This window comes from Amphiura filiformis, chromosome 7 (assembly GCF_039555335.1).
Source record: "Amphiura filiformis chromosome 7, Afil_fr2py, whole genome shotgun sequence".
NCBI lineage: Eukaryota > Metazoa > Echinodermata > Ophiuroidea > Amphilepidida > Amphiuridae > Amphiura > Amphiura filiformis.
Window position 1 is genome coordinate 43,952,873 of NC_092634.1, and position 11,667 is coordinate 43,964,539.

Here is an 11,667-nt window from a genome sequence, read left to right on the forward strand (position 1 = left end):
TATAGCCTGGTGATAACTTTCAAGCCATGTGTGTCAATATATTGCCAACCTTCCTCCCACATTGTCCCAAGGCAATTTATATCATAGATCCAGATCGTTTTAGGATCTATGCTTTATGTATACTGCAAAAGAGGTTTCCCAACTTGAACATATACAGGAAAACATACCGACAAACACGTCAATCACAAATTAATGATCTCCTGGAGTCTATGTTTAAATTGAGCTATTAAACAATATGAGCTAATTTGCATAAATGCTAATTAATTATGCAAATATGCTAATTAGAGGGCGGGTTCACTATATAATACATTAGAACATATTAGAAACACTTTGACCAAGTTTCAAGGCAAAAGTATGCAAAATAAAAATACCCTGTACATTATGCCTTGATTTTTAGCAAAATATTGGCAAAAATTATATGTTAATGAGCTTCTCCAGTCATTTTAGCTCATTAACTTTATTGATTATTGATAAAAACAATAAGATATAAAGAAAATATAAATTGGTATATTTTGAAAACCGTATGTCCGATTTGCTTCAAACAAAAGGCACATTGGTCAGTGTGAATTGCTCTACTTAATTAATCTGTTTAAAACATGCTTAGAGCACTTCCATGTTTTAAAAAAAAATCAAAAATTCAAAAATTTCATAAAATGTAAATTTTCATGACCATATTTGGAATCAGCATGAAAAATGCATTAAAATGAGTACAAACAAGCTTAGTATTGGTTCAGTAGTTCTTAAGATAGCTCTTGATATTTTGAGAAAATATTTCAAAACATTTTCCGTTGGCTAGCACGCAGAGCATTAATTAAACGTAGAAATCAACTTAAACTTAAACCTAACCCTATACCCTTACTTTATGTTTATCCCGTTTGCTTGAAGAGCACAGTGAATTTGGTGCATAGAAGTTATTAGTAATTCAGTAATATGCTTCAAAGAATATCACTCGTCAATAATTTCATATCACAGTAAGGTGACCAAACATTTCTTGGTTCAAATAGAGACCCATATCGTTATTAAATTACCGTGGTTATCCAAGATTTTAAAAATATCCCATCCCCTGATCATAGTATGAATAAGATGAAGTTCAGCACTATAGGGCTGCAACCTTTCAGACCGTGTGTGTCAATATATTGTCACCCTTCCTCCCACATTGTCCCAAGGCAATTTATATCATAGCTAGATCTAGATCATTTTAGGATCTATGTTTATTAAATACTGCAAAAGAGGTGTCCCAACTTGAACATACAGGAAAACATGTACATTACATACCGACAAACACGTCATCACAAATTAAATGTTCTCCAGGAGTTTGCCTGGTTTAAATTGGGCTAAAAATTCACTATGAAAGAATAAATTAAATATCAATTTTCCTGGATTGTACTTTTCTATCCAACTCTTTTAATATCGTGAACTTTTTGAACTGTTAGAAAACTAGAAGTAAAGGGTTTACATTGTAGTTTTGCGTGTTGTCTCCTACATGACCGTGCAGAGATCTTCTTCCAGTTCCAGAGATGAGCCGACGAGAGAAGCATTCCCGGGGAAGTATTGCGAAAGGTTGTCGTATCATTGGCATAGTCCCCGGGGCCGGTTAGGGCCCAGGGTAGGAAAGTGGAATCTAAATTCAGTATAAGTATAAGGAAGCTTTTGAATTAACATTGAGCCTCTTGCGTTTATGAATTTATCAAAATTTCAGGGGCAATTGATATGATACAATCATCTCAGGATCTCAAATATCCCAGGATGTCAGATCACAGTTCTTTTTGTAATATATACGCTCACAGAATGACCATTGAGTGTGTTGGATACAAAACGCCACCGCTCATCTTGAGGTCAATGTTGGGGTACCAATGTTGAATAAGACTCTTTTGGATCGTTATAGTGCATTTGGAAATTTGTCTCCTGAAAACAGCACAAACCCCAACAAATGTTTCTTCCAATATGCATAATTATACAAATATTAGTGTGGTCTTCAAGTTGTGACTGGAAAAAGAGCCTCAAACTATCTGGCTCTATACCACAACGGGAATTTAGAAAAGCGGCAAATCATATTAAATTTAAGTTAAATAGACATTGCAAGCGGTTTTCAGCATCTTCGAGCAAAACGATGAGTCTCTTTTTTATTTTAAGATTATAAGGGTGAGACCCCTTAGAGTGCCACAAAAACACTTGAACGTGACTCATGCACGGCCGTTTTTAACGTCTACTTTTATCGAAAACAACGAAAACTGAGGGGGTAAACTATTAGTCTCGTATACACGTTTGTGGCGTGTCAGACGCCTACACAGCGAATGCCCACCGTTACTGATGAGTACGTTGAAGATATGGACACGTAATACGCTTTAAGCTTACTGAAAGTTAAGTTTTTAAGCTTACTGAAAGTTAAGTTTTTAAGCTTACTGAAAGTTAAGTTTTTAAGCTTACTGAAAGTTAAGTTTTTAAGCTTACTGAAAGTTAAGCTTCCTTAAAATCCCATTAGATCATGGTTATATAATAGTTAAAGTGTCCAATATCTTCAATTTAACAATAATTTTGTCTCTAAGCTAAAGCAATTAATTAGTTTAATTGAATCTATTCCAAAGTGAAAGTCCGATTCTTGAAGACCCGGTCAGTGGCCCGAATGTAGACGGGTGGAAAAATTCGGTATTTTTTTCACCAAAACATAAACTGTGACGGTGAATCTGAACATACCGGTACGCTATTTTAGCCTATTTAACATCGTAAAGAAGTACGACACAGCAAAATGTACAATTTACTCCAGATTTTAGGCCCCGTAAAAAATAAGTTACGTAGCTGGTTAAAATAGACTAAAACATAATTGGTCTTTCGTAGGAGCTTAATGATGAAATCTGAACATACCGGTATGTTATTTTAGCATTACTACGGAACCCGGTAAATTACTACGGAACCCGTAAAATATTACGGCACCCGGTAAATTACTACGGCACCCGTAAATTACTACGGAACCCGTAAATTGCTACGGAACCCGTAAATTGCTACGGAACCCGTAAATTGCTACGGAACCCGTAAATTGCTACGGCAAATTGCTACGGCACCCGTAAATTGCTACGGAACCCGTAAATTGCTACGGAACCCGTAAATTGCTACGGAACCCGTAAATTGCTACGGCACCCGTAAATTGCTACGGAACCCGTAAATTGCTACGGAATCCGTAAATTGCTACGGAACCCGTAAATTGCTACGGAACCCTTAAATTGCTACGGCACCCGTAAATTGCTACGGAACCCGTAAATTGCTACGGCACCCGTAAATTGCTACGGAACCCGTAAATTGCTACGGAATCCGTAAATTGCTACGGAACCCGTAAATTGCTACGGAACCCGTAAATTGCTACGGAACCCGTAAATTGCTACGGAACCCGTAAATTGCTACGGAACCCTTAAATTGCTACGGCACCCGTAAATTGCTACGGAATCCGTAAATTGCTACGGAACCCGTAAATTGCTACGGAACCCGTAAATTGCTACGGAACCCGTAAATTGCTACGGCACCCGTAAATTGCTACGGCACCCGTAAATTGCTACGGAACCCGTAAATTGCTACGGCACCCGTAAATTGCTACGGAACCCGTAAATTGCTACGGAACCCGTAAATTGCTACGGAACCCGTAAATTGCTACGGAACCCGTAAATAGCCTACGGAACCCTTAAATTGCTACGGCACCCGTAAATTGCTACGAAACCCGTAAATTGCTACGGAACCCGGAAATTGCTACGGAACCCGTAAATTGCTACGGAACCCGTAAATTGCTACGGAATCCGTAAATTCCTACGGAACCCGTAAATTGCTACGGAACCCGTAAATTGCTACGGAACCCGTAAATTGCTACGGACCCCGTTAATTACTACGGAACCCGTAAATTGTTACGGAACCTGTAAATTGCTACGGAACCCGTAAATTGCTACGGAACCCGTAAATTGCTACGGAACCCGTAAATTACTACGGAACCCGGTACATAAAATTATATGTAATGTAGAATTTTATCGGAAATTTTGGACCGTAGAGCATTTAGTTACGTAGCTGGTTGAAACAAGCTAAAACTCATCGCGTAGCGTTACATTTGTAAATCGGACCAAATTGATTCTTCGGAAGAGTGCGACGATGATACCAGAACATACCGATACACTATTTCGGCATTGTAAAGAACTACGGAAGGACAAAATATAAAAAATGGAGAATTTATCGAGATTGGTAAAAACAAGCGACAAGTCATAGCGTATCGTTACGTATCTCACACGAAGCAAATTAATGCTTCGTAAGGGTTTGACAACAAAATCGCAACTCACAATGATTTCAGTCAGCGCACACACACTACATGTTTACTTTTGGGTTTCTATGTCGAGTTTACATGTACATGTACTGTACTGTAGTACAGTATCATGAGTGGCTATAGTGCGTGTATTATCAGTACATGTCATATCATTTCTGCAAAGTATATGGACTGTGACACTGTTATGCTCGCACAAATTATTATCATTAGCATCTGTTTTACTTGTAAATAAAGAGAGGATGATATTATTAACTGTTTTATGTTCCAATATTCTGACTAAAATACGCTATACCGTACGCTATACCGTACGGTATGATTCTGCATTTTGTGCAGTGAATTTAGTGATGGTGTACGGACATATGTTGTCTATTATCAAGCATCTAAGGAGTGTGAACGGTAACTCTTGGATAGCATTTTATCTAAAGCTTCTGGTTTACTTGAAAAATTAATAAAATATAATTGGGAGTGTTTTTGTGGGTCTATTCTAGTGATCAAAATGGGCTATTTTCAACTTCGAAAGGACATTTCGTCGCCATTATCGGCGACCGATTACATTCGGTAACTATGTAGGGTTGGGCGGTATGGGAATTTTGAGTCAACAGTACCGCTATACTTTTGTGTGCTAATTGGTATCGGTAGTTTACAATTATAACTCTTTGTATCGCCCTACACCACTTTAACGAAATAAGACTCCTTAAGTCAAAACTGAGGGCGCTCTAGATAAAAGTAGACATCACGCATAGGCGGCGAACGGCCGTGCATGCTGATTAGTAAACTTGTTTTATATCAGTATTAACATTTTAATAAAATATTAAAACCTTTAAATAAGAAAATTGAAAAATAAAATATGGATTAATTCCATGAGTAGACAGGCGGACGTGAAACGAATAATTATTGTTTTACTTGGCCTGACTGTGTCTTCCTAGCCTCCTGTGTACTAAGATCTTCAAAACACTAATGAGCTCTTCGTTTTATTCTTGCTATGGTTAAGGGATCTAAAATGAGCGTTTATTGCGTTTCGACAGTATTTTTTGTGGGACATGACAGCACCTCAGACCTATCAAATTGCATTCTGAATACGAAGCATGTCTTTCTGATATCAAATAATTTTCATTTTTTGAAAATCACAATATAATACAAATTTTATGACAAATTATAAAAATTTGATATTTGTCAAATTTTTGATATATAACAGTCCTCGAAGTAAATTATATAAATCTAATGATATATTCTTAAAGTGTATGTAGCAGGGAGGAAAAGCCGACGGTCAATTGAAAATTTTGACCTTCCATATTGAAGATATGGATTTTTTCCCCAAAAAGACAAAGGTCAAAATTTTCAATTGATCGTCGGCTTTTCATCCCATCTACATACAGTTTAGGTAGAAATCATCAGATTTATAAAGTTTACTTCGAGTACTGTTAAATATCAAAATATCAATTTTAATGATTTGCCATAAAATGTGTATTACATTGCGAATTTCAAAAAATCAAAATTATTTGATATCAGAATGACATTCTTCGTATTCAGAATGCAATTCGATATGTCTGATGTGCTCTAATGTCCCACAATAAATACTGTCCAAACGTTCATACCCCAGCCCTTAAAATACTGAAGTTTTAGGCTTTGAATTTTTTTCTCGTATGACCAGCCCAGTTTTGAGACCTCATTCCTAAGACCCCGTCTCCGATTTTTTTTGGCACAAGCAATTTGCAGATATCACAAGTTTTCTCTGTCAAGACAATCAGGAATCAGGATAACTGACGAAAGTTGTATCGTCGGTTTCAAAAAAGACCCACGTCTCTGAACACGTCAAACATATCGTACACTCTACATTGTATACAGGTTTGGATTAGTCTACTGAAAAAAAGTCACCGTTTGTCATGTTGGATTAGTCTGTTTTTTGGTTTTTTTTGCATATATTTACATAATCCAAATATAATGTTCATACTTTATCTTAATTACACGTAGAAATCAACTTGAACTTTTTGAACTGCTAGAACTAAACTTAGAAGTAAAGGGTTTACATTTTAGTTTTGCGTGTTGACTCCTACATGACAACGGGCATAGATCTACTTCCAGTGCCAGAGAAGAGCCGACGAGAGAAGCATTCCAGGGTATGGTAGGAAAGTGGAATCTAAATTCAGTATAAGTATAAGGACGCTTTTGAATTAACATTGAGCCTCTTGCGTTTACGAATTTTTCAAAATTTCAGGGGCAACTGATATGCTACAATAACATCCCAATTTGTCAGAACACAGTTCTTTAATAATACACTCACAGAATGACCATTGAGTGTGTTGGATACAAAACACCACCGCCTCATCTTGAGGTCAATGTTGGGATACCAATGTTGAATAAGACTCTTTTGGATCATATAGTACATGATCATTTTTTCTTGTCAGGGTTAAAAATATTTTTTGGTAAATACCACCAATGACATACTAGGAAATATACTCAACATGAAAATTTTGAGTAATTCCTAGTATGTCATTGGTGGTAATTACCAATGATGCCACTATTTTGCACCCGGTTAGTTGTGCCAACTAGCATTCCAAGTACTTGCAATGCAAAATTATGAAACATGATCTTCATCCATGGCGTTGTCTTTTTAAAGACATTTCTTGTTTTCTTGTATGACCAATCCAGTTTTGAGACCTCATTCCTAAGACCTCGTTTCCGCATTTTTTTGTCACAAGCAATTTGCAGATATCACAAGTTTTCTCTTCCGCCTACTGTCAAGACAATCAGGAATCGGGATAACTGACGAAAGTTGTATCATCATTTTGAAAGTGCTTACGTCTCTGAACACGTCAAACATATCGTACACTCTACAGGTTTTGATTAGTCTGTTTTTTGCTTATATTTGCATATCCATAATGATTATACTTCATCTTAAATACACTTAGAAATCAACTTAAACCTAACCATATACCCTTTTTAATACTCTATAATGGGTATCCCGTAGATCACAGTGAATTTGAAGTTATTAGTAATTCAGCATGCTTCAAAGAAATATCACTCGTCAATAATTTCATATCACAGTCAAGGTGACCAAACATATGGGTTCAAATAGAGACCCATATCGTTATTAAATTACCGTGGTTATCCAAGATTTTAAAAATATCCCATGCATCCCCAGATCATAGTATGATTAAGATGAAGTTCAGCACTAGCATGACTAGGGCAGCAACCTGGTGATACCTTTCAAGCCGCATGTGTCAATATATTGCCACCCTTCCTCCCACATTGTCCCAAGGCAATTTATATCATAGATCTAGATCATTTTAGGATCTATGTTTATTATATCACAGATATTGGAACACATAGCCTACTGCAAAAGAGGTTTCCCAACTTGAACATACAGGAAAACAAGTATGTCACATACCGACAAAAACGTCATCGCAAATTAAATGTTCTCCAGGAGTTTGCCTGGTTTAAATTGGGCTAAAAATTCACTATGAAAAAATATTAAATATCGATTTATCATGTTTATCTGGAATCTAGTTTAAATTTGTACTTTTCTATCAAGCCCTTTTAATATCGTGAACTTTTTGAACTGTTAGAACTAGAAGTAAAGGGTTTACATTTTAGTTTTGCATGTTGTCTCTTACATGACCGTGCAGAGATCTACTTCCAGTGCCAGAGATGAGCCGACGAGAGAAGCATTCCCGGGGAAGTATTGCGAAAGGTTGTCGTATCATTGGCATAGTCCCGGGGGCCGGGTAAGGGCCCAGGGTAGGAAAGTGGAATCTAAATTCAGTATAAGTATAAGGAAGCTTTTGAAATAATATTGAGCCTCTTGCGTTTATGAATTTTTCAAAATTTCAGGATAACTGACGAAAGTTGTATCATCAGTTTCAAAATGTTTACGTCTTTGAATACGTCAAACATATCGTACACTCTACAAGTTTGGATTAGTCTGGTTTTTTTTGCTTATATTTGCATATCCAAATAATGTTTAGGCCTATACTTTATCTTAATTAAACCTATAAATCAACTTAAACCTAACCCTATACCCTTACTTTATGTTTATCCCGTAGTGATTGAAGAGCACGTTGAATTTGGTGCATACACTGTAAATTGGCCAGAACACATGGAACGCGTTCATTAATGTAACGGTTTTTTAACACATGACACGTGTTCAACTTATTTAGAGAACACTAGTGTGAACACCTGAGACGTGTTCATAAGGTACAGTTGAACACATGACACATGTGTAATAAGTGTTCTAAAATATTTCAGAATATCAGTGTTCAAACTACAAGAACACCATGTGTTCAAATGAAACAAAGAAAGACATAAGCATGATAAGGACATTTTGAACACGTGTCAAGTGTTCAAAAGGTGCTACGTGTTCTAAGTTTTGAAAATGTTGTCTTATTTTTCAAAATCAAATATTAATGTAACAATGTTTCCTTTTTGTGCTAGGTAAGGAGACACTATTTAATTTTAGTATGGATATGCAGACATCTTTTCATAACTAATCTTGGAAACAGAGACAGAACACTAGTGTCAAGTGTTCTATGACTTTTACAGTGTAGAAGTTATTAGTATTCAGCATGCTTCAAAGAATATCACTCGTCAATAATTTCACATCACAGTAAGGTGACCAAACATTTCTGGGTTCAGATAGAGACCCATATCGTTATTAAATTACCGTGAATATCCAAGATTTTAAAAATATCCCATGCATCCCCAGATCATAGTATGAATAAGATGAAATTCAGCACTAGGGGCTGCAACATGAAGATAACTTTCAAGCCGTGTGTGTCAATACATTGCCACCCTTCCTCCCAAGACAATTTAAATCTTAATCCAGATCGTTTTAGGATCAATGTTTATATATACTGCATAAGAGTTTCCCCAACTGGAACATAGAGGAAAACATGTGAATACATATAACACGTCAATCACAAGTTCTCTAAGAGTTTGCTCGACGAAAATTTCCATGGGAATATGGACAAAGCAATGTAAGGCAAAGTCCCGGGGCAAAGTAATTAGGTAATGTGATGAGAGAAAAAGCACTAAAAGATGCTTAATGGGTGGGAAATGAAAGGCACAAAAAAAGGAAAGGAATTGGGAAGGGAAAGGAAGGGGATAGAAAGGGGTAGAAAGAAAAGGAAAGGAAAGGAAAAACACGAAAGCAAAGAAAATGAAGGTGAAGGGAAATTAAAGGGAAGTAAAGTGATGGGAAGAGACAGAAAGAAAAGGAAGGTATTAAAAGGAGAGGAGAGGAAAGGAGAGGGAACTAAACAAAGCGAAAGGAAAGGAAAGGGCAAGATGTATGTAAGGACACCATCACGATTGAATATAGACGAATCCAACGAGCCAAGTGATGGTCAGAATTCATTCGGCCATTACTGGGTCCCCCTGCACCAAACTGGTGTTGTTACTGCCCAATTGGGTGAATTAAAGCCGCTTAAAAATCGATGTTATATTGCATCGTGTTGTAAACTTTCATCATTCTTTTGTCTACGTGTAACACGGGTGATGGAATGCAGTTTAAAATTCCCGCCAAGGCCGCATCATTTCACATTTTAGGTGAGATAGACCTAGACGGGACCCAGCTATGGCTGCCTTTGAGGTGTAGGAATGCGTACGCGTGAAATTAGATTCGTATATGAGGCTAAAAAAGCTCTAAATAGAGCTGACCAATAAGAATATCTTACGAAAATTACCTCAGCATAATTTCTCGTCAATTGCATGGTGGCTCTGAAAAGAGCTAATCAATAAGAATATCTTACGAAAATTGCCTCAGCATAATTTCACATCACAGTGAGGTGACCAAAAGTTTCTGGGCTAAGATAAAGACCCATGTCTTTATTGAATTAACGTGATTACCAATGAGACCAAACAACCCATAAAAACAACCCATCATCGGCTCATATTGAACAAGATAAAGTTCAGCACTAGGGCTGCAACCTCAAGCCGTGAGGAAAGGAAAGGAAAGGAAAGGAAAAGGAAAGGAATGGAAAGGAAAGGAAAGAAAGGAAAGGAAAGGAAAGGAAAGGAAAATGAAAGGAAAGGAAAGGAAGTGCAAGGAAAGGAAAGGAAAGAAAAGAAAAGGAAGGAAAAGGAAAGGAAAGAAAAGAAAAGGAAAGGAAAGTAACGGAAAGGAAAATCAGGCGAAGGGGTAGGGGTAGAAGTGGATAGAGATGAAAGGAAAGAAAATTAAGGCAAAGGGGAATAATAGAAAGGAAAGGAAGATGCATAAAGGAGAGAAAAGGAAAGGAAAGGAAAGGAAAGGAAAGGAAAGGAAAAAGAAAGAAAGAAAAGGAAACGAAACGAAGCGAAAGGAAAGGATGAGAAATTAAAGTAAAGACGATTATAAGCTTAAGTCGTGTCGCAGTGAAATCTAAATGCCAAAATTTCTAGAGCCTCTATTTCAATTCACGACCATTATAGACTTAATTATAATGGCAAGACTATTCCTCGTCAACTGCATGGTGGCTCTGAAAAGAGCTGATCAATAAGAATATATTTACGAAATTACCTCAGCATATTAAATCTCACATCACAGTGAGGTGATCAAACATTTCTGGGCTCAAAAAGAGACCCATGGTAGTATTGAAATACCGTGACTACCCATGATTTTCACAAATATCCCATCCCCGGATCATATGTGATGCGATCAAGCAAAATCAGTCGGAACTCGGTAATATTGATTTTGAGATATAGCCAAATAAAGAAAATAGTTCTTTTTGTTTCCTATTGTTTTGGAAAGTCTTTAATTGCTCATATCTTTGGAATTGGTTGTTCGATTTCAATGGGGCTTTCTGCAAAATCCAGCTTTGTAAATGTTTGTTACTAGCTTATAAGAAACTTAAAATTTAATATTTCCGAGTTCCGACTGATTTTGCTTGATCGCGTCACATATAGTGAACAAGATGGACAACACTAGGGGCTGCAACCTGGTGATAACTTTCAAGCCGTGTGTGTCACTATGTTGCCACCCTTCCTCCCAAGGCAATTTATATCATATATCTTTTAGGATCTATGTTTATATATACTTCAAAAGCGGTTTCCCAGCTTGAACATACAGGAAAACACGTGGATACATACCGACAAACACGTCAATCACATTAATGCTAAATTACCCGTTCTCCAGGATTTTCCTTGACTCGGCTAAAAGTTCACTATCACTTTAATACTATGAAAATAAATTAGTAATGATTTTTCTGGGATCTAGTTCTGAAGCAGCATTTTCTATTCCATGAAAATATGGACAAATCCAAAAGGAGGGGGCAAAGGGAAAAGAAAGGGATGGAAAGGGACAGGAAACGGACAGAAAGTGATGTAAATGGACTAAAGGAAAATCAAAGGGAGGCGAAGGGAAGGGAAGTGAAAGGGAAGGAAAGTGAAGCAAATAG